Source organism: Arachis hypogaea, chromosome 5 (genome assembly GCF_003086295.3).
Source record: "Arachis hypogaea cultivar Tifrunner chromosome 5, arahy.Tifrunner.gnm2.J5K5, whole genome shotgun sequence".
In the NCBI taxonomy this organism is placed as follows: Eukaryota; Viridiplantae; Streptophyta; class Magnoliopsida; order Fabales; family Fabaceae; genus Arachis; species Arachis hypogaea.
This window is the reverse complement of record NC_092040.1, coordinates 98,796,263-98,821,468: the sequence shown is the minus strand read 5'-3', so window position 1 is coordinate 98,821,468 and position 25,206 is coordinate 98,796,263. Positions and strand designations below refer to the sequence as shown.

The 25,206-nt window shown below is 34.6% G+C and overlaps 2 long non-coding RNA genes across 2 annotated transcripts; one reads left to right on the top strand and one right to left on the bottom strand.

The window, feature by feature from the left end:
- Positions 1–7,596: 7,596 nt before the first annotated feature.
- LOC140184736 (uncharacterized) lies at positions 7,597–13,631 on the bottom strand. Its single transcript, XR_011882293.1, has 2 exons — positions 13,205–13,631; positions 7,597–7,943 (listed from the first exon to the last, which is right to left on the bottom strand). It is a non-coding gene; the product is annotated as an uncharacterized lncRNA (long non-coding RNA).
- Positions 13,632–14,560: 929 nt separating this feature from the next.
- On the top strand, positions 14,561–18,378 carry LOC140184737 (uncharacterized). Its single transcript, XR_011882294.1, has 4 exons — positions 14,561–15,300; positions 15,372–15,453; positions 15,566–15,682; positions 18,244–18,378. It is a non-coding gene; the product is annotated as an uncharacterized lncRNA (long non-coding RNA).
- The last annotated feature ends 6,828 nt before the right edge of the window (positions 18,379–25,206 follow it).

The window sequence follows — 25,206 nt, the reverse complement described above, 5'->3', positions numbered from 1 at the left end:
TGGAGGAGAGAGGGGAGAGCGCTCGCGAGGAGCTGCTGCAGAAGCCAGCGCCACCGTTGCCTTTGGAAGCCGCTGTTGAGGCCAGGATGCTATGGTGATTGCTAATGGAGCCGCCGTTGATGATTGTGATGCGGCTATGCTAATTCTGAGTCGTCGTGTCATGGCCGAAGTAAGAGAACACACTGGAATGGCATCATCGGAGCTGCTGTTCAGTGATTTCCGCGAGTTTTGACTTTTCGGTAAGGGTTTTAAATTTGTGGTTTTTGACATTTTGGGTTTCAAGAAGGTTTTGATGTTGCGTGGTTATTATAGTTGATCCACCGGCGCTTCTGGCCACTACCGGAGCTGTTGTCGGGTCGGTTCGGAATTTGCAGCTGCTTCATTTTGTTATTCCGGTAAAAACTTATGTTTTGAAAGCCCTAAATTAGTGTCCCGTACGTGTATTAAAGCCTTTACGGTATTAATGTTCTTAGGATTTAGTAACTAAGGTTGTTTGTAGTAATTTAGAGCTGTTTATGCTGCTGCGAAAATGTGTGGGGCTGCGTTTTGAAGCTGCCGTTGGTTTGGGTTGAGACGAAATGGATTTTTGAGAGGCGTTTGGATTATAGTTTTAATTTGTCGAGGTAGGGCGCTTTCCGAAAACTACATTTTATATATTGGAATTATTACATATGGATACTGATGTGAGACAATGTGTATTTGGTGATTGTATCAGCCTTAGGTACTGATTGTCTCGAATGATTATGAATGTTATTTGGTTGGATTGTTGTGCGGTTTTGTGAAATGGAATGTTTTCAAGTTGATTTTTTTAAATATTTGAGATCGAGTTTAATCCGTTGAGAATTGATTTGAATTGAGTTAATTTTCTTGATAATGTGAAATATCGAATGCACTTTTGGATTCAGCCTGGTTTACTTTAATTCACTTGGTTTTGACAAATGATTTGTTGCTGAACCGTTTCTTTAAAGTTTTGGAAATGAGTTAAATCGATTGATATTGATTTGATTTTGAAATGGTTTCCTTGAGATATGCAAATGAGGTGACTGTTGGATTTAGTTTGAGTTTGAATTGATTTGGATTTTGGACTGTTGAAAGGGATTGAGGAATGGTTTAGTTGGGACCCGAACCGAGTGGCAAAGTCCAAGTTTTAGGGGAGGTGCTGCCGAAATTTCTATAAAAATCCGAGACTTGTTTGAAAAGCTATTTAAAAAGGTTTGGATTTGAGAAATTGTATCATTTGAATTATTAATAGAATACTTATGTTTTTGAGCTTAATTTATTTAAGTGAACTTTATGCCTTGAGTTCGACTTGTTTAGAAATGAACTATTTTTACCATTTGAATCATTGAAGGAAAGAATGATGCTCTAATATTGATTTCAATATAAAAAGGAGCTTTTAGTGATTTTAAAGGAAACTATACTTTTGACTAAATAATTAAGTTTGAGGCATTTTGGAAGAGGTTAGAAAAAAATGGGTTTCAAGAAGAAATCTAAAAGTGGTTTGATTCAAATGAACTGGTTCCGTTTCAAGTGAATTGATTTTTGGACTGGGTTGGAACTTGTGATTTTGTATGATTCAGTTTCATAATAAATTCAGTTTTATTTACTTGAACCGAGAATCTAGGATTTTAAGAGTTTCAATGAATTTTAAGGAGTTGATATAGGTTGACCTTCCCTAAAGACTTGAGACTCTGTCGAGAAACTTTTGTAATAAAATCCCGTTGTTGGATGGATGATTTTGAATATTCCAAAATAAATCTTTAACTTGCCATGGTTATGAAAGTTTTGGAAAGAGGATGCCGAGAGTGGCATTATTTTTTAAAAAGGAAACTCACCTTGAGAAAAAGGGGATTGTGAGCTTGAGAGGATTTGAGAAATGGGAACTTTAAAGCCAAGGCTGAAAAGATTTGAAATCTGATTTCAAAGTGAAATGAATTGAGAAAAATTGATTTACGGCTTAAATACTGATTTTATGAAATTGATGATGTTGAATGGTGGAAGTGCTATTTTGTTATGAGCCGGAATGGCTGTGTATGATAATGAATCATGGCTGATTGCGAAATATGTTATAAGCCGGATGACTGACTATGAATTGTGAATTTAAGCCGGATGACTGAGATGGATGTTGATTCATGGCTGAGAATGAATGCATATATGCTGAGACATTGATAATTGTGATTTTTGCACTTCCACTATCGGAGATACGAGTTTTCTTGGGAGAAAGCAGTGGCTAGCCACCACGTGCTCCAGGCGGAGACTCGAGACTCTGCTGATCCTATGTCGTAAGGGTGGCCGGGCACTGTGAAAGTCCTGGATGAGCTCGCCCCCGTGAATATACACCAGTGAGGGTGTTGGATATGGATCATGATTATGATCAAGTTTATGTTGGGTATAACTCGAGTTGGGGATGCACGACAAAGAGACAGTCCAATGGTTAGCTATTAGGACTTGTCGGGTTGGCTATATAACCGACAGATGATATCATCAGCCACTAGGACAGGCATGCATCATATGCATCTATATGACATTGTTTGGGTGTGCATATTGTACTTGGTTTGCCTTTGTGATTACTTGTGATTAACTGCTAATTATTCTACTTGTTGTAACTGTTTGTTTGTGCTTGAACCTTCCCACTTGTGTTTGCGACTGAAATTCTGTTAGATTGTGATGGATTGGTTGCTGTTGGATTGTTTGGGCCTAGGGCCGTGGTTGAAATGAGTTGGACCGATGGTTGGTTTCGGTTTTGTGTTTTTGGTTTGGAAAAGTATGAAAGGCTAATTTGGTTTAGCATAGATAAACCTTTTGAAAGGCTTTTGAATTTTGTTTTAAATGAACTATTTCCTCTTTCAGAAAAGATTTCAGATTTCTCTTTTATTGTAAACTGTTGTTTTTGAAAAAGAGGCATAAAACGGTTATTAATCACTGGTACGGTTTACCTTTACGTATCCTATTACAGTAATTCCGAAAAACTCTCTACTGAGAACCCTTTCGAGAATGATGTTCTCACTGCCCTACAATTTTCCCCTTTTAGGATATGGACGCAGAAGTCACGAAGAGTTTATCTAGTTGTTGTCGTGATGTTTTATGTTGCTTTAGTTATTGTTTATGTACCCTCGCCTTTATCTATATGTATTCTGTAAGAGGGATAGGAATTGTATTGGATAATGCTTATATATATGTGTGTGTGTGTGTGTGTGTGTGTGTGTGTATGTACTCTTTGAGAGTTTTTGTAAGTTGTATTTGTATGTATGGATGTACGTTGTATAGCAAAAGTATTTTTGGATCGGTATTGCGGTTTATAGTTTTAAATAGGCTCATATTTTAGTATTAAATAGTATAAGAGTCGTCGTAATGTCCGAGCTATCTGAGTTGCGCAGCCGGAAGTGTGAGTTTTGATAGTTAGGGTGTTACAGTATTATTACTGTTGCTTGAATATTTGATGCAAGTTATTTATTAAAATTTTGAGTTTCAGTGGCTTTAATGTTAGTTTTATGTTATAGTTAGTTCACACTATGCTTGTGATTTGTTGTGTTATTTCTTTGGTTTGTCCATGAAACATATTTCAGTATTGTAATTAATCTGGAGTGCATTGCAAATTATATATGTGGCACATCTTTCTTAGTCTAGACTAGCATTTTGTAGTTGCATTAAATTAAGCATTGTTTGGTGCAAAATGACAATCATAGATTTGATAAATGTTGTGATTTTTCTGTTTTAGTCTCGGTGTGTTGGCTTCAGTCTTTCAAAAATTCAAGAGTTGTGTTGCATTCTTGATTATTAGTTTTTTTATTGAATGATATTCTTTTTGAACTTGTTTGTGAGTTATAGACAAATTATTATAAAAATTGTAAAAAAAAATTATTAAATTTAAATATTTAAAATTATATATTAAATTTTTAAATAAATTTAAAAAAAAAAATAAAATTTAAGTTTACCATCGGATTTATTAGAAAAAAATCAAACGGTAACAAGATTCAGAATTTTGTTAATTAAAAGTTTATATCCACCGTTAAATTTGCTGGTATAGCGGTAGACGAAAATTAAATCTGCTAGTAAATAATTATCGACGAGATTTATACCATCAAATTTATTTCGACGCTAAATCCGACAGTAAATAGGTTATTGGTGAATTTACCAAAAAAGTTCGCCAGTATCCGACGACTTTCTTGTAGCGAGTCCCAATACACAAAAAAATATTTAAAATATTATTGTTCATAAGAGGTACCTACGTTTTAACTGATTATTAAAATGGTCGCACTAGTGTACAGATGAAAGTGTGTACAAATATACCAATTTTTTTTATTATATTTCACGTATGGACACGTGTTGGTTCCACGCTGCAATGTGCAAGTGGCTCAGAGGAGGTCCCACGAGCTCACGGAGCTGCGAAGGAGCTGGCTCGGTGGGGTGTAGTTAGACAGTGTTCTGACGCGTTCCGTAGGTTGGATGCTGCTGTCATGGACTTTGTTTGGGCCGAAAAAAAAAAAGGCCGAAACACTTGAGTTGGTTCTTCACTTCGATAGTGGGTGAATGATTTAATGGTAGTTGCATTTTTTTCACCAAAATTGGTAAAAGATAACCATTTCTTTACACTGTTGGGCACTTGGATCTTGGGATCAATCCTCCTTCAAAACTATTAAGCCTTATAATGTCCCATTTATTGAAGTTCACCTATCCTAATAATTTTAAAATAGCATAAAAATATTTTTTGGGTTAAAATAATATTAAAATAAACATATTAAATTAGTGAAATATGATATAAAATGTTAAAATAAATTATTATTTTGACCCAAAAAAATAAACCAAAAACAAAAGAAACAATATTTTTATTTTTTAAAATTAATTTTAGTTTCACAAAATATACATTTTGAGGAGAAATAACAAATAATGCATTTATTTAATCCAACCTTTTGTTGAGTCATCTAAAAAGTTATTTGAAAAATATATATAAAAAAGAATAATAAATTGATTTTTTTTTACTATTTTTTAATTTTTTAAATATTTTTTCAGTCATGTAAATGATATAAAAAATATTTTAAACAAAATGACCAAATTAAAAAGATAAAATTAACATCTATAATTAATTATATAAAAAATATTTTAGTATTATTTATGATAATATTATTTGTTTCTAATTTTATTTAGTTGTTTTTTTTTATTTTTTAATTAATTTTTACCATCCTCTTTGAGAAGACACAAAGCTACTTTATATCTCTAATATCACTAAATCGACCCACTAAATCGAAGTGAATTTTTTTTAATCTATCTATATATCAATTTATTTATAATGATAAATTATATTATTAAATAAAATTTTCTCTAAATTATACAAATATGCAACATTTTATATTTGCTTATAACTGGTACGATTTTAGAGTTTTTAATATAATTGGCTATGAATTATCGTAGATTACATGCAAGGTGTTGCAATACATAAACCGATACGACTTGTAACGGTTTATGAATAGCAACAACGACTAGAAGATATAACGATTTCTAAGAAAAAAAAACAACAGAATATAACTAAAATTTTTGTTTATAATCTCATCTTATTAGTTGAGTCCAAGGTTTTGATGGCCAAATCCGTGTTGAAGTCCTCTAACTATAATGATACCGCGTATAAAGTTATAAATAAATACAGCATTTTAGTGCAGCCTTGATCTTGTTGATTCTGTCTGATATAACAAGAATGCCTGGTTGAGACGTGACGTGCTGTCGAAGATGGGATAAGAAGGACCACAACTCCACATTCTTACCCTTCACAAGTACGAATGCGACAGGAATGATGTTGGAGTTCCCATCTTCCGCAATTGCTACGAGAAGTGTTCCATTGTACTTCCCGTACAGATGGGTCCCGTCAATACTAACCAGTGGTTTGCAATATCGGAACGCCTCGATACACGGTGGAAAAGTCTAAAAAAGATGGTAGAAATATGCTTGCTCCTCACTCACTTGGCCACCCAGTCGCACTAGACTCGTCCTCAATACTGCAACACTGCCCGGCATCGTGATTTGTATGCCTAGCAACCATTGCGACAACTCATTATATGACTTTTCTCAGTCTCCGTAAATCTAAGCCACGGCTTTCTGCTTAGTCATCCAAACCCTCTTGTAAGTCGGTCTAAAACCAAAATGGGCCTTTGTCGCATTCTGAAGTACCTTGATCGACACGGCAGCATCGGCCCTGATCATAGGGAGTATGAACGTCGAGATCACATGTTAATCGATCCCCCTATGAAGACTCGATATCGAAGTGGCCAGACAAGGATGAGGTCCATTGTACCGTTTCACTTCCCAAATTCCTCTGCGTTGCTGGAGACTGATCCGAATCAACCATATGCACCCATTGCCAAAATACTTACACTTTCCATGGTACTTGCAGTAATTAGACTCCATCACTTTATACTCAACCCCACGTCGGATGCTGTACGTCTTCACACTCAACACTGCCTCGTCTTTGTCCTGAAGCTATTGTCCAACTTGAAACTCAGCTACTCCACCGATCTCCTGTGTGGTTAGAACCTCCTGAGATAGAGATCATGTCCACAAGCTTGGCCAACAGCTCAGGGGTCCTCACCTCCAGAAATTGCCAACGACAATGGAACAAAACTTTCAAATCTTCAACACTCCCTATGACGAACGAATCATACTCCACATCGTCTCGCAAAACCGAAATCAAAATTCTATAGAATAACTTCTCCACCCGTTTCATGTTTTGTAGACCAAGTTTTTGAATTATATTATCCCTAAACTCTGTGAAACTCGTCGAATGTCTAATGAAGATACTAAGCTGATCTTTATCCGTAAACTTAATTCTGAAACGTATTTTTTTCGTAATCGACCCTTTATAGTGTACCAAAACCAAGAAGCTCTCATCACTAGCCATTGTGGGACTCACTATGATGGAGAATTCGGATTCCACACCTATTTATAAACACTAAATCGAATTAGCCAGGCTCCATTTACATATGTTGCTAAAAAAATTTAGTAAATCTGATCAACCTATTTCGATTTAGCCTCGTCTTTGTCTTGAAACTGCTGTCCATACTTACATAAATCGAAATAGCCTAATTCGATTTACTCCAAATGCAATGTTACCTACTAAACCTACTCCACCTAATTTGATTTACTGCTAAAAGTTGTAAAATCGAATTAGCATAATTCGATTTACATAAAATTAGCCTTTAGGTGATAAATGTACCATTTTTCATTTTGGGTGATACAAGTAATTTTTTGCTTCATTTGGTTTAGTTAGGTATTTTACCCTAAAAAATATTAACAAGAAAGTTAATTAGTCTCATTGAAATAAAATACACTTAATTCAATGTACACAAGTTGGTAATTTGTTAATTAACTTACTAATTAATTTTTTAGAAATCACAAAAATCTTTTGATAACAACAAAAATGTAAAGTAAAGCATAAAAGAAATAGCTTAAAAGAATGTGGTATATAAACACCGAATTTAAATTTCAAATTGAATTACTTAAACATATTTATTATTTGTTATCCCAAATAGTTTAAAAGGATGTGGTTTATCACATATTCATGAAAAACTATATACGACAAGATTTTTTCTATGATTGGAAAAGAAACAATTTTCTCAAAACAATGATCTAAATGGATCAATCCATTATCTTTTGGGGCCTATCCCCAACATTGAAATGGAAGTTTTGAATTTATCATCCGATTTTCTCTCTTTTATTTCCGGTTACAGTCCACTATATCAAAAAATCCTTAGCAATCAAATAACCCCAGCCCAATCATAACATTTCAGGAATTAAACAAAGCCCAACAACGATAAGTCCATTCACATCCCTTCAACGGGATTCTCAAGCTGACCTGGTCTTCCCATCCACCGGCTTAGCTACAATGTGGAGCCTTTGTAAACCAGCCCTGCAACGTCTGCAAGCTATTCAGAAAGGTCTGCAAGCTGCTCCTCCAACTACCAGCAGAAATTCACGTGTCAGCTTCACATCGAACAAAAGAACATATTTTTACAAAAACACATATGTACGCTATAATTGCCCTTATTATTATTATTATTATTTTGCTAATTCTTGGATGTTGATTGTCTAGAAACATCTACGTATGTTGATTAAAATTTTAAATCAACTTGCATCACTAGAATTTTCATGAAGAGTTTTTGAAGTCAAAATGGTCAAAGAAGAAGCAAAATTTTAGTTGAATACAATAATCATCAATTGGCTAGATATTGCTAGAAGCTAATGTTGGAAGCTTGAAGATTATTGAAGAACATTCAAGAGAGTAGTATACCTACAACATTCTACAACATTGAAGAAATTCAAAATCAAATTGAATTGAAATTGGAAGTCAAGCAAATTAGAAGATTATGGAAACTACATGAATACAAGTTGAAAGAAGATTCATGAAGCCAACTCATAAAATAGTAGTCATTACAAAATTGAGTTGTAATTCATAAATTATTATTTTAGTAGAGAAGCATTGCCTATATAAAGGCACATATGCCTTGTGAAATGTATGTGTGTGTTCCATAATGAAATGTGTATGTTTTGAAATGTGAAAATTCTCTTCCTTGTTTTATGAGTGTTAGTGAGTTTGAGAGATGAAAAATATGATAGTGTCATTTATATGAGTGAGTGATCCTAGGGCCAATTAGTTGTGGGTATTATACTTACATTTGGTATCAGAGCTGGTTAATCCAGCGCCTGGTGTTTGAGAGTTTGTGAGGTGTGAGAGAATTCTCACATAGTTGTTTATTCATAGAGTCAGTATGGCAAACACTTTTAATATTGTGCGGTCCGGTCCCAAGTTAGATGGGAAACTTGATTATAGTTATTGGGAGACTTTGATGTCCACCCATTTGAAGGCCCAGAACCTGTGGAATTTCATTGAACCAGATTTGCAAGAAGGAGCAGATGCTGCCCAACAAAGGAGAGATCAATTGGCGCTATCTCAAATTCATCAAGGAGTAGATTATACGGTGTTTGGCAAAATAGCAAATGCCAAAAGTGCAAAAGAAGCATGGAACACGTTGAAGCTGTCATACAAAGGCGTAGATAAAGCTCAGAAAGCAAAGCTACAGTCTTTAAGAAGAGAATATGAAAGGTACGAGATGTCTAGCTCAGAAACCGTTGAGCAATATTTTACTCGTGTTACAGATCTTGTCAATAAGATGAGAGTCTATGGAGAAGATATGCCCGATAGCAAAGTGGTGGAGAAAATTCTTCGCACCATGCCGATGAAGTATGACCATGTGGTGACTACGATACTAGAGTCCCACGATATGGATACTATGACGATTGCAGAGTTGCAAGGAACCATGGAAAGCCACATCAGTAGAATACTGGAGAAGTCAGAAAAATCAACTGAGGAAGCCCTGAAAAGCCGAGTGAATTTCAACAACGTTGCAGAATCAAACCGTACACAAGAAGGACGAGGTCGTGGTTTTAATTTTCAAAGTAGAGGCAGAGGAAGTTTTAGAGGTAGAGGTCGTGGCAATTACAACCAAGGAAGTTACAACAATTTTACACCACCTAATCAAGGAAGAGGTGGAACGAATTTCGGGCCTGTCAACCGAGGAAGAGGTCGAGGCAATTTTTATCAAGAAAGAACCAATTTCAACTGTTTTCATTGTGGAAAGTATGGACACAAAGTAGCAGATTGCAGATTCAAAATGGTGAATAACAATCAAGCACACGTTGCAGAAAATCAGCATCAAAACACTGATGATAATCCGAGTACTCAGACTTTATTTTTTACAAGTAATTCATGTGCTGAAGATGAAAATATATGGTACTTGGATAATGCCTGTAGTAATCATATGTCTGGTAGAAAGGAGTTATTTTCTTCAATAGATGATTCGGTTAAACTATTATTGAAGTTTGGTAATAGTACAAAGATCCCTATTGAAGGAAAATGGCACATACCGATTAGATTGAAAGATGGTTCTCTGAGTTATATTTCTGATGTTTTCTATGCTCCTGAACTTGATTACAATTTACTGAGTATGGGGCAATTATATGAGAAGGGATATAAGATAATAACTTATCGTGGATATTGCACTCTATTTGACAACAATGGAAGGTTCATAGATAAATCAAAGATGACTGCAAACAGAATGTTTCTATTAAAAATTCAACATGTCAATCCCTCTTGCATGAGTTCTGTGATACTTGATAATAACTGGCTGTGGCATATGCGGTTTGGGCACTTCCATTTTTCTGGCCTAAACTACCTATCAAGAAAAGGATTTGTTTCTGGTCTACCACGGATTTATATTCCCAATTGTGTTTGTGAGATTTGCCAACTGAGAAAGAAGCACAGAGATCCATTCCCTACAGGAAAGTCTTGGAGAGCTAGAAGATTACTTGAAATTGTGCACTCAGATCTCTGTTCTGTAGAAGTTCCAAGTAATGGTGGTAGCAGGTACTTTATCACTTTTATTGATGATTTTAGTAGATATACATGGGTATACTTTCTGAAGCAGAAATCAGAAGCATGTGATGTCTTTAAGACATTCAAGGCGTTTGTCGAAAAACCAAGTGGCTGTAAAATCAAAATTCTCAGAACAGACAGAGGAACAGAATATCTTACATGTTCAGAATACTTTAAGCAACACGGAATTCAACACCAACTAACAACTAGATACACTCCTCAACAAAATGGAGTGGCTGAAAGAAAGAATAGAACCATCATGGATATGGTCAGATGCATGCTCAAGTCAAAACAAATGCCTAAAGAGTTTTGGGCAGAAGCAGTCGCAACAGCAGTTCATATTTTAAACAGGTGTCCAACAAAAAGTGTTCGTGATAAAACTCCAGAGGAAGCTTGGACTGGAAAACGGCCTTCTATTCATCATTTCAGAGTCTTTGGGTGTATTGCTTATGCCCATGTACCAGATCAATTAAGGAAGAAGTTAGATGACAAAGGCGAGAAGTGTATCTTTATTGGCTATAGCACAGACTCAAAAGCATACAAGTTGTACAATCCAGAAACAAAGAAAGTAATCATCAGCAGAGACGTGACGTTCGACGAGAAAGACATGTGGAACTGGGACACAAAAACAGAAAAACATCCGATTGTAATTTCAAATACATGTGATGATGAAGAAGAAAGACAACCAGATGCAACCGAACAACCTGAATCATCTAGAAGACCTCAAAGAGAGAGGAGACTACCTGCTAGATTAGCAGATTATGAAGTTGGCAATGACAACGATCCGTCTGATGAAGAAATCATAAATTTTGCTCTATTTTCAGATTGTGAGCCGTTGAACTTTGAAGAAGCCTTTAAAGACAACAATTGGAAGAAAGCAATGGATGAGGAGATTCATGCCATTGAGAAGAATGACACATGGGAGCTGACCGATTTACCAGCAATTAAGAAGCCAATTGGAGTAAAGTGGGTTTACAAGACTAAGTACAAACCCAATGGCAAAGTTGATCGTTTCAAAGCAAGATTAGTTGCAAAAGGATACAAACAAAAGCCAGTGATCGAGTATTGTCCAACTGAGGAACAAGTTGCTGATATATTATAAAGCCATTGAAGACAGAGTTATTTTACAAATTGAAGAAGATGCTTAATTCTGCAAGTTTGATTTAAGGGAGGCAATGTTGATTAAAATTTTAAATCAACTTGCATCACTAGAATTTTCATGAAGAGTTTTTGAAGTCAAAATGGTCAAAGAAGAAGCAAAATTTTAGTTGAATACAATAATCATCAATTGGCTAGATATTGCTAGAAGCTAATGTTGGAAGCTTGAAGATTTTTGAAAACATTCAAGAGAGTAGTATACCTACAACATTCTACAACATTGAAGAAATTCAAAATCAAATTGAATTGAAATTGGAAGTCAAGCAAATTAGAAGATTATGGAAACTACATGAATACAAGTTGAAAGAAGATTCATGAAGCCAACTCATAAAATAGTAGTCATTACAAAATTGAGTTGTAATTCATAAATTATTATTTTAGTAGAGAAGCATTGCCTATATAAAGGCACATATGCCTTGTGAAATGTATGTGTGTGTTTCATAATGAAATGTGTATGTTTTGAAATGTGAAAATTCTCTTCCTTGTTTTATGAGTGTTAGTGAGTTTGAGAGATAAAAAATATGATAATGTCATTTATATGAGTGAGTGATCCTATGGCCAATTAGTTGTGGGTATTATACTTACAACGTATGCAGATTTGTGATGGATGAGCCCCTGAATGACAACTATCCCTTGTAGGGGACAAAGACTACCTAAACTCGCAGAATTGAAAGCATGATTACTGCGAAAGTGGTCAGGCGCCTTTTTAACCTTAAGATTATTAATGACCATTATCAAGATCAAGGTTGTAAAAATTAGACTGGTTAGTGAATCAATAAAGTGATTAATTCAATTGTTCAATAGTTCAACTAGAATCAAATTATGGTTGAACTAATTTAATTAAATATAGAATAAAATAATTAAAAATTTAATATAAAATTTTAAATATTTATATTTAATAATTTTTAGATTAATGAAATTTAAAAAATCACAATTTCACTTAATAATTTACCTATAATTTATCATAAAGAAATTCAAAGACAAATTCAAAATTTATCACTGAAGAAAACCAAGGCAGCAATAAGGCATCAATTATTAACAAATCAATAAGAACTATTATGAAGCAATTGTTAGGCAACAAAAACAATAAGCAAGAATGTAAATCAAAGCATAATAACAATTAAACTGAAAAATTAGTCGAAGTTTGGTTCTTTCATTTAAGTTTCTCAATCTTTATGTATATATAACACATTTACAAGACTTTTTAACCTTGATTAAATAATAGCAATTCTAAATGTAACAGAAGATAATCATCCATAATAGACAACCGGTAGGTGATACCTACAAAACAGATTTTACATTTTTTAAATTTCAATTTTTTTTTCTCTTAACTGATTTGTAAAAAGCTTATTTCAAGTAGATATATCAATTTTCTAAGATACGATTTGGCGGCCCACATCAATTTGAACAGGATGGAAAAAAATTAGTGTAGTCTTCAATTTGAATAGGAAGAAATAATTCCACAACACAGTGAGAAACCAAGAACATAAAAAAACCGAACAACTAAATAAACTAAACAAAAAATATAAAAGCAAGAACAACTTTTCGCAGTTTCACAACACAGCAGCTGAGAAATCATCACAAAATGTGTTCTCAAAACTCAAAATAAAAAAAGAGTCATGTACGTACCTAACAGATGCGAGCAAGGCTAAAGGGAGTAATAAGGGATGGAGGAGACCAAAGCTAAGTTTGGGGAGGGACAAATCGCGGTTGGAGGCAACACAGCTGGAGGCGAGACTGGAGGCAACACAACAGAGGGAGAAATCAGGCTTTAAGAGGATGATGGCAAAGCAACGGAGGAGGGCGTTCGTTAGAGAAGAAAGAGACCCCACCGGATGAAGCAGATAGAGGAGAAAGCTGGGATTGGAAAATAGAGAGACAACAGAGGCTGGAGCAGCAGAAGAAGAAGAAGACGACAGCGACGACACCCTACGGTAGAGGAGAGGAGTTTAGCGATGGAAAAGGTGGTTGCTATTAGGGTTGAGTGTAAAACTTGGTAAAGCCGTAAATAATTAAGTAGTTAATTAAATATGGAAAAAGAGTGAGAAACTGTAGCAATCAAAATTCGACAATTCCGATATGATATTTGAACTTAGTGGATTTTTTTGAATAGGAAAACATAATTTTCAGCATAAAGATGTGAAGTGGTATTTTAACCGGAAGTACCAGTTTAAGTTCATCTGGTACTGCGTCTGAGAAAATTAATTTTGTGTAAAGAGGGTAAAAAGTTAAAATTTAATTTGGGATAAGTAAAAATAAGTAAAAGTGAATTAAAACACTAATTTTAAATATTTTGACCCAAAATTGGGCTAATGGGCTAAACCGATTGAATCGGGCCCAAATTAAACCCAATTCTAACGTACATAAGCCCAAATTAAGGAGCATTCCATAGGGATGGCAATTTTTCTCGGCGGGACGGGTATCCGCGGGGATTTACCCACCGCGGAGCAGGTTTGGGGAGTAATTTTTTTCTGTGGGGACGGGTACGGGTGTAAGACCCAGAACTTTTGAAAAATGGCCATCATGAACTAATTTCAAATTCAGTATTTCTGTAGCTTTAATTTTAGAAATTTCTTTTATTAAAGAAAATTAAGGCAAATTTTGATTTATTAAATTTGAAATAAGTTATAGTTATTATCCAATTTTAGAATTATTGTATTATTTTCTATATTCAAATTATAAAGTTGGTAATGGTGCAATAATAAGGATTTTTTGTATGGTTTGGATTAAATAATTAATATTTTAAATATTAGTACTGCTACTTTGGAAAATAAATGATTTAATTATATTATTCCTAATTATTTGATTTGGACATTTTATTGAAAATAATTGGTGCAATTGATGAGCAAAAAGTATTTTTATAGATATCATTGTTGGGTTTAAATTGGGTTTCAATTACTATATTATTCCTAATTTTATGTGAAATTACTATATCGCCCCTAACTCTAATTTACACACACACCACACCAACCTATTGACCTAGCCACCGAAATAAAACACTAATCCCCTAGCCCTTAGCAGCCACACTCCAACCTTCCTTCCTTGCTTCAGCAGCAACACATACAAGATTTCCTTTTATAAAAGAAGGAAAAGCAGAAAAGCAACGTGGGAAGACTGGGAACGGGACTGCCGATCTGAGAAGAGAGGAAGGACGGTGCCGGCGGGCGTCACTGCCGTCGTGTTGCACCAGGGAGGATGAGAGAGTGAGGAATGGGCACGGGAGGGAGAGGGTCACGCCGCCACGGTCGTCCAGGAGAAACGCCGGAGAGGGAGAAGCTGATGTGCTGCCCAGAACCGCGTCCGCTGCCGTCTTCGTAGGGCTTGGGTTGCTGCGGTCGCTCCTCGCCGTGAAGCCCGTCGCGATTGCGCCTTCTGCAATCAGCCTCCCCGTTCTACTTTCCGTCAAGTCCATCGCGCTGCTGATGTTGCTGAACCAGGCAGAGGAAGAGGGAGACTCTGTCGTGCTGTCACCGCGCCGGACCGCCACGCGTGAGGAGCCGGGCTGTCGTTGCCTTTCCCGTCGCAGAGGAGAGAGCCCAGAGGAGAGAGAGGGGTCGTGCAATGTTGAGGGTGGGAGATGCGGGCCAGTGGCACGTGCAGGAACGCGACCCACTGCGTAGAGCTATCGCCGCCGTTTTCATCGCCGGAGAACCTCGTTGCCATCGCCGGAGAACCTCACTAACGTCGCCGGAGAACCTCGCTGTCGTTGTCGGAGAACTCTTTCGGTACGTGTTTTAATTAAGGTTTCTGACTTTTTGGATTTCGAGAAGGTTTTAATGCTATGCGATTTTTATAGTTGACTCACCGGAGCTTTTAGCCGTTACCGGAGCTGTTGCTGGGTCGGTCCAGAATCGCAGCTGCTTCATTTTGTTGTTTCGGTGAGTAATTATGTTTTGAAAGCCCTGTGTTAGTGTCCCGTACGTGTATTAAAAGCTTTACGGTATTAATGTTCTTAGGATTTAGTAACTGAGGTTGCTTGTTGTAATCTAGAGCTGTTTATGATGCTGCGAAAACGTGTAGAGCTGTGCTTTGAAGCTGCCTTTGATTTCGGGATGAGGCGGAAAGCGCTCGGTGAGGCGTTTGGGTTATGAAATTTTGCGTTTTGAGGTAAGGGCGCTTTTCGAAAACTATATTTTATATTGGAATTATTACATATGGATATTGATGTGAGAAAATGTGTATTTGGTGATTGTATCGGTCTTATGTATTATTTGATTGTCTCGAAAGGTTATGAATGTTTGTTTGGCTGAATTTGTTGTGCGCTTTGTGAAATGTAATGTTTGAAGTTGATTCTTTAAAGAGTTGAAATTTGAGTTGAATCCGTTGAGGATTGATTTGAGCTAAGTTGACTCTCTTGATAATGTGAAAGATAGAATACTCTTTGAAATTCAGCTTGGTTTGCTTTCATTGATTTGGTTTTTATAAATGATTTGTTGCTGAACCGTTTCTTTAAAGCTTTGGAAATGAGTTAAATCGGTTGATATTGATTTGATTTTGAAACGGTTTCCTTGAGATATGAAAATGAGATGATTGTTGGATTTAACTTGCTTTTGAATTGATTTCTGGTTTTGAGCTGTTGAAAAGGATTGTGGAACTGTTTAGTTGGGACCCGAACCGCGTGGCAAAGTCCAAGTTTTAGAGAAAATAATGTCGAAATTTCCATAAAATCCGAGTCTTTATTTGAAATGTTATTTGGGGAAATTATGAGTTCAATGCGTTTCCTATTTACTTGGAGGATTGTAAATTCAGGGCTTCTTTTATTATTTTTACTTAGAATAGTTATGAAAGCGATGAAGCTACGCTTTTGAAGAATTATTGAAAAGAGAATTATGATTCTCCTTATTTTCCAAGATAAAAATAGTATGTCCTTGGGTGCAAGTCATTCGAAAGAGAATTTTGCTTGAGGCTATTTTAAAAGGTAAAACGGGTTTATGTTTTTCTCTATTAAAATATAAAGATTGCCCCTTGGAAGAGTTTTCGTGATTTTAAAAGGATTTGGATTTTGATTGATGAACCTTATTATTCTGACATTTTAAATAAGCTTCAGAGTATCTTTTGAACTCTAGTTTAACACAACAAAAATGATTCTCCTGGTTGTTTGAAACGCTTTAGATTTAATCGTGGAATTGAAGCCGATTTTGTTTAAGTAAAGGAAATGGCTTTGAAAGGAGTAATTGATTACATGACTCGGTTTGGCTTAGATCCTATTTTGTTACTCAAATCAGAAAGCCAAGGATTTAATGTTTTTAAATGAATTTGACGAAATGAGTTATGTTACTCTCCCCTAAAGACTTGGGACTCTGCCGAGAAACTTTTGATACGAAATCCCATTGTTGGATGGACGATTTTGAATGTTTCAAAATGAATCTTTAACTTTCCATGGTTTTCGAAGTTTTGAAAAGAGAATGCCGAGGGTGGCTTTGTTTTCAGAAAGGGGAAACTTACCTTGTGTAAGAGTGGCTTATGAGTCTGAGATGATTTGAGAAATGAGATCTTTAAAGCCAAGGCTGAAAAGAGTTGAAATTTGATTTCAAAATGAAATGTATTGAGAAAAGTGATTTATGGCTTAAATGCCAATTTTATGAATTTGATGATGTTGAATGGTGGAAGTGTTATTTTGTTATGGGCCGGAATGGCTGTGTATGATTATGAATATTAGCTGGTTCTGGATTGAACCGTGAGCCGGAATGGCTGTGTATGATATGAATATTGGCTGGTTCTAGGTTGAACCGTGAGTCGGATGGCTGAGATGGATGTTGATCCATGGCTGAGAATGAATGCATATATATATTGAATGATTGATAATTGTGATTTGCACTTCCTCTATTAGAGGCACGAGTTTCCTGGGAGAAAGCACTTCCTATGTCGTAAGTATGACCGGGCACTGTGAAAGTCCCGGATGAGCTCGCCCCCGTGAATATACACCAGTGAGGGTGTTGGATATGGATCATGATTATGATCAAGTTTATGTTGAGTATAACTCGAGTTGGGGATGCACGACAGAGGGACAGTCCAATGGTTAGCTACCAGGACTTGTCAGGTTGGCTCTATAACCGATAGATGATATCATCAACCACTAGGACAGGCATGCATCATATGCATCTATGTGACATTGTTTAGGTGTGCATATTGTACTTGGTTTGCCTTTGTGAATATTTAAGATTAACTGCTACTTGTTCTGCTTGCTGTAATTGTTTGTTTGTGTTTGAACCTCCTATCTGTGTTTGTAACTAGGACTCTGTTGGATTGTGGTGATTGGTTGTTGGTTGGATTGTTTGGGCCTAGGGCTGTGGTTGAATTGAGATGGACCGATGGTTGATTTCGATTTTGTGTTTCTGGTTTGGAAAAGTACGAAAGGCTAAATTGGTTCAGCATAGATAAAACTTTTGAAAGGCTTTGAATATTGTTTTAAATGAACATTTTCCTCTTTCAGAAAAAGATTTCATATTTCTCTTTTATTGTAAATTGTTGTTTTTGAAAAGAGGCATAAGACGGTTATTGATCACTGGTACGGTTTATCTTTACGTATCCTATTACAGTAATTCCCAAAAACTCTCTACTGAGAACCCTTTCAAGGATGATGTTCTCACCCCCCTACATTTTTTACTCTCTACTGAGAACCCTTTCGAGGATGATGTTCTCACCCCCCTACATTTTTTCCCTTTCAGGATTTTAGACGTAGAAGTCACGAAGAATTTATTTAGTTGTTGTTGAGATGTTTTGTATTGCTTTAGATTATTATCTTTTGTACCCTCGCCTTTATCCTTATATATTCTGTAAGAGGGGTAGGAATTGTATTGGATAATGTTTGTAATATTATATATATATATATATATATATATATATATATATATATATATATATATATACTCTTTATGAGTTTTTGTAAGTTGTATGGTATATATGGATGTACGTTATCGAATGATGTATCTTGGGAGCGATATTGCGGTAAAAGTTTTAAATAGGCTCATATTATAGTATTAAATAGGATAAGTGTCGTCGTAATGTCCGAGCTATCAGAGTCGCACAGCTGGAAGCGTGAGCTTTGGTAGTTAGGGTGTTACATTATGGTATCAGAGCGGTCTTTCCTGTAGAGCCTGAGGAATGGACTGACTATGCTTCAATTGCATACTCTGAGTGTTTGTCATGTATTAGGTCTTGTCGAATGACGAAAATTAGAGATTTGTGCACATGACGGTCTATTGATTAACGTTGTTAGTCTTGCATGCATAATTCCTGATATTAAATTTGGCCGGCTTAATACTGGTGAATTGTGTATATGAAAGCACTGATGGGTTATCATAGATGATGTACGAGTTTTAAGTAAAGCGAATCGCGGGTTTTGGGAACGTTGGGAACTATTTCTCGAGGCCACTCAGTTGTGTGTCTTGAATTTTTGTTCGAGTCGACCTTTTCTTTCATATCCTAACTTGAAGTTCTTGTTTGCTAATCCTCTTGAAAAGTAGTTTGATTTTTCAACTCTATTCCTCTATTCATATGCATTCTTGTTTGATCTTAAGTGCATATGCTTGTTTGAAATCCTTGTTGTATCTATCTTCTTCGGTTTGAGTTCTTCTTGATTCATGTATCCTTTGATATAGCTTTGAACTTGTCCTATTGCGCTATACATTTTAACTCCTGATTCCAAGTCCATTTTTAGAGAAATTGTTGATTCAGTTTTTCTCTCATTCGACAGTGATCACAGCGAATTTTGTGATTTTATAAAAATCATTATTGATTGGATATATACTTACCTACATATGAAACTTTGAGGTTACTTATACAGTTTAACAATTATTTATTTCTAATACCTCGCCTGTGCTTTTATTAGTTTATGGAACTGCATTTACTTTAAATTACAATTTGACTTTCTAGTCATTTTACTATAGATCTAATGTACATCTTCATTTGATTATGTATTTGGGTATTCTTCAAAAAATTCTGGAAAGAAAGAATTTTTTTCACTTTTATCCCGGTTGGGTTCGTTTGATAAACTTTACCTAATTTATTTTGACTGAAGTTTGGTTTAGCATACTACATTGTTTATGCCATTGTTGTTCTTTTGAAAATGTTGGACTCCACTTTCTCTTTATGAACGGACTCGTTCCTTCTTAAACTTTTTATCTCTATGAAAGTCATATGTGATTCTGTTTCTAATTATACATCTACCTTTTGGGAGCACTATAATCAATCTCAACTTTCCTTCTCTGGTGAATCTCATTCTTATATGAGTCAGTTTAATTCGTTTCAAAATAGTGCATCGTTTATCCTCTCATTGTCTTTATAAGAATTTTTAGTCAAAGATTTATCTTTGGAAAATTACTAATGATTGGGTTGTCTTTTCCTATGACTTTTGTATTCTTTCAAATCAATTGAAAGTTTGTTTGATATCTCATGCCTAGTGGATCTTGTTTGAACTATTTTGGTTTAAGATCCTTTCTTGCTGTAAGGCCCACATCGGTTGGGGAGGAGAACGAATCATGCTTTATAAGGGTGTGGATACCTCTCCCTAGCATGACGCGTTTTGACGAGTGAGTGTTGGGGCTTTGGCCATCATACCTATCGTCAAAGGCAAAATCGTGAGGCCTTGTGTGCCAAAGCGGACAATATCGTGCTAGCGGGTGATCTGGACTGTTACAGTGGTGCTGATTATAGAATCAACAACAAATAGAAGAAGAAAAAAATACCGAATACACAACAATGACAACAGAACCAACAACTAAGAGGGAAAAATACAATCGACAAAGAGAAGGATCTCCATAGAACTCAAAACTCTGAGTGGAGAAAATTGCGGTGCTACAAGTAGTAGCGGTGAAAACTAAACATGCTCGTATTGGCATGTTTCGTGAAGAAGAGGATGAGGAAGCACGATTCCAGTGGAAAAATTTCAACAGAAACACCTTCAACGGTGGCGATAATAACGGTGAAGCGACACTCTCAAGCAATATTCAATGGTAGAGTTGAGCTCGGGAGATGATGGTGTGCGTAATAAAGGGATGAAGGAAGGAGTGAAGGAAAAGGGTTTTCGTTATTTTTGAGAGGACTAATTTTGTCCTTCTGAAAATCAAAGAGAAGAGACAATTAAGGTATCTTTAATTTAGGAATGGAATATTTTGTTAAATCAAATGTTTTTGTTACAATAGGAACTTAATTGAAAAAAATAAATAGTTCAGGATTCAATTGAAAAAAAAAATTATAAAGATCTAATTAAAAATTTGACGAATTTATAAAGACTAACATAATAATTAAATCTAAAATAAATAGAGAAAAACAAATGAGTTGAGACAAAAGGTATCTAGGATAAATTAATTATTCCCTACACGTCGAATGAAACTAGGTCCTACCTCTTGGTCCCTTGTTGTCACGCGTGAGTTGAACAAAAGGTATGTAGGATGTTATTGTCATGTTTCCGATAGACTCCGGTTAGCTCTAAGTTATAATTTTTTCAAAAAGCATTTGTAGTAAAATTAAGATTTAATTATTTTGTTAATATTTATAATTTTATCAAATTTATAATTAAGATTTTATATTTTTTAATTAAATTTTTATATTATTTTTTATTTTATAATTAAATCTTTTTTGTATTAAATATATTAAAATTAATAGAATATTTTTTAAAAAAATATATAATCAAAGATTTAATTAATTTTTTAATTGTAGACATTTTTAATATGAAAAAATATTTTATTAACTCTAATATTTTTTATATTAACAAAGACTTAATTATAAAATTAAAAATAATATAAGAACTTAATTTAAAAAATATAAAAATCTAATTACAAATTTAATAAAACTAGAAGAACTAATAAAATAATTAAATCTGAGTGATAAAATGTTTGACTATCAGATTTTAATTAGTATTTTTTATAATATATAATGATATTTTATTATAAATTGTTTATTGTATAATTCTTATGCAATATCTATTAAGTATTTTAAAGAAAATGTACCTATAAAAAAATAAACTAATATTATAATTATAAAAAATAAATTTTATTTAACAAAAATGTTTAAACAAAAAAATTTTTGTTGGATTCCTTAAAAAATTACCTAAAATGTTCAAATATCCTTTATCCCTTGTATCATTTTCTAAAATATCATTTCACAAGATAAGTGAAGTTAGAGTTAATGTTATAATACTTTTAATATTGTGTTTAATTTACTAAAAAAGTATTTAATAAATTTTAAATTTTTTATTTTTTATTTTAAAAAAATAAGTTAGGCAATAAAAACACCATAAAATTCAACAAAGAGTAATTTGGAAGCATTTAAAAGCAATGTCATTGACTAACACGAGCTTTCAAAAATAATAATTGAATAATATTATATTATCCCTATTTTCAAATCCTTGAAGACGCAGAGACGCTGGCGTGGTGCCACCTGTCTTCTCCTTTCTATCTCGCGGATGCAGCCGCTGAGTGACGCTCGTGCAGCCTCGTCTCCTCCCATAGCCATGCGCGTCTCTCCAGTCATGTCCTTGCCCATCTTTGACCATCATGCTTAGCCAACCTCATCTCCTTGCTCCTATGTGGCGTCACCTCCTCCATGCTCCTCTATGGCAACAACTTCTATATCTAGATTAATCATTGTGATTGTCTATCGATTTTATTACATTTATTTAATTTTGTAATCATTTGTATATTGTTGTATATTTATGTGGTTGAAACCTATGCAAAATTAGGTAGTTTGGTTGTGTTTAGAAATATTTTATTTCAGAATTTTTGATAAATTAATTATATAAATTTAAAATTTTATTTTTATTTGTCAAATTTTAAAGATTACGAAAATGGATAGGGACGAGACAAGTATTCGTGGAAGCTAGTTAGGATGGAAGTTTTTATTATACCTACAAGTAGGGGGATGAGTGAGTTCTATACTAGTAAAAATAAAATGGGCGGAGTCAGATAGAACGAAAATCCGTTCCTATCCACTCCCATTGTCATTGGTAATTAAAAATAAGAGTAAATAGCTATTTCGGACCATGATCAATTATTAAATTTTTTGTTCATAATTTCGTAAATACCCCTCACATTTCTTCTGTCTTCCTCGTCTTCCTTCCATAATCACCAAAAAACTCCATAACCACATCACCAGAACCACCCTTCTTCACCTCATTGCTCAATTTCTCATCATTGCCGCCTGAATCCTCATCAACAACAACTCCGTTATCGTTATCTTTATCATCATCGTTATCATGAGCATGCTCGTAATCGTCGAGCGTTATCTTGGCAATAGGTCTATCATCGTTGGGGGGTTGAAAACTGCAAAGAAGGTTCATTGGCATCAGTGATTTATCTTCTAATTTCGAGGTTTTGGCATCGGGATAGACCAGAATAGGCCTGGTGGGATCCATGTCGAAGTCCTCGGCGTCGCTATTGAGAAAGCCTTCGTCATCATCTGAGCCTAAAGCAGGTCCATTAACGCCATTTAGGAGATTACAATCGACAGCAGAGCTTTCGAGGAAAGAAGAAGAAGAAAGAGGAGGCGGAGAAAGAGAAAGAGAGCTAGAGATAAGGAGAGAGACAGGAGCTTAGCTTGGGGAAGAGAAGGGCATTGAAGTCCATGGAAAAAGAGAAAGAAAAGATATATTTTGTGAAAAGAAAGGGATAAGGTTTTTCAAGTTTGGAAAGTGGTAAATGTGAGAGGGGGCAAAGAAAAATAAGAGGGATATTTACGGAATTATCAATAAAAATTTAATAATTGGTCATTTTTGTCAAACGAAACTAATTTTATATAAGTATAACTTTAGTTTCAATTTTTTATGGTCAGTTTTATCAGTATTCGAATTTTTCATGGTAAAAAATGACTATTTACTCTAAAAATAAATTAAACAACATATATATTCATATATAAATATATCATGACTGACCTGATGATTATTTTTTTGTATATACATAATATTTTTGTATAAAAAATTTATTAGAAAAGTTTTATATAAACTATAAAAAAGTTAATTAATAATATTAGCTAAGTAATAATTGATTCTTTATTTTCTCATTTTAAAATTCATATCGAACATTATTTTTTTTTTTTACCAAAGATAGGAAGACTCGAACCCGCGATCTCTTAGGTGAGTATGGAGAGACTATACCATTTGAGTTATAACTCATTGGCCATATCGAACATTGTTATATACTTATATGACTAACAAATTTATTATTTTTGACTAATATTTAATCAATTTTAAATTTTAAATATTAAATTCTAAATTTTATATATTAATAATATAAAAATAATATATTAACTCAAAATATTGATAAAAAAATAGAATATATATTTTGTACTTGAAGTTTTTAAAATAAAATATCCTTAAATTTTAATTTGTTTTAATTTTATCTTTGATATTTTAAATATATTTCAATTATACCCTTTTTGTTAATTTTTTTATAGTCAACCAATAATTAATTTTATGTTTTCAACTTTATTTCCTAATCCTAGTAGTGTTTGACACACTTGCACTCCCAAATTCATTCCAAAGCCTCCATCTTTCTTTCCAACCCCATTTCATTTCAACACCTCCACCTTTTTTCCCAAGTATCATTCGTCCTCTCATCCATCTCTCTCACTGCAACCACCGATGCCACCACCAACCACCATCACCAATCTCTATCTCCGTCTCCTGCTCTCTTTTAATTTCTCTCATGCAAACTCACTTTCTCCTTTGCTTCTTATTGTTCCACTAACCACCTTGCACAACCACTGTCACTCATTCCTTCTTTTTTTGTTGTGTCGACGCACTCACTAGGTTACAATTATTAGATGACACCATTGTGATGGTTTCAAGTCTAATTATTCCTGAATATATTTTTTGATTATTTTCAATTTTTAAATATATGAATATCTGAAAAGTAATTAAGCAATGACATTGGAAATGTTTCAGATAAATAAGGTCAAGACGTGTTGTTCATCAAATTTACCTATATTCTACAAGGCAATAGTTCAAAAAGTTCAATAATAAAATGATTCTTAATTTAGAAAAACCTTCATTTTAGACAATAAGACATTGACTATATATCCATACTGCTAATCACAACCACATATGTTAACTATTTCAGTATCCCAAGTGTGGGTAAGTTTTATCAATTCACACATTTAGCTCGATTGCAGAATGAAGTGCCAAAGCTACAAGAATTTTTGCTGCTAAGCATAGACTATAGTAACAAGTTGAAAACACTAAAATTGAATATAAAAGAATGATATTGACAAATTTCTAGTAAAACCCTTTGGACAATTAAACCTTAATCGTAGATCACCACAAGAAATTAAACATCGTCGTTTTTGTTGGGCTATTTCTAAACCAATTTATATGGGCAACGGGAGAGGGGGAGTTAAAGCTGTCAAAGAGAAAAGCCATAGCGCACATAACGATAGACCTCGAGGTACGGAGAAACCTACAGTTAATCGTGAACAGTGGAGCATGAGCTTGAGGTGTCATGAATAGTGGATGATGTGTGAGACTTGAGTATATGAAATTGGGAGAAGAGAAATGTGATGAGTGATCGGTATTCGGATCTTTCCTTTTGGTGCTTCATGATCATGAAGATGGAGATGGATGAGTGTTGTGGGAGACAAAGATGGAGATTGGTGGTGGTGAGGGTAGTGTGGTGGTGGCGTCAGTGGTTGCAGTAAGA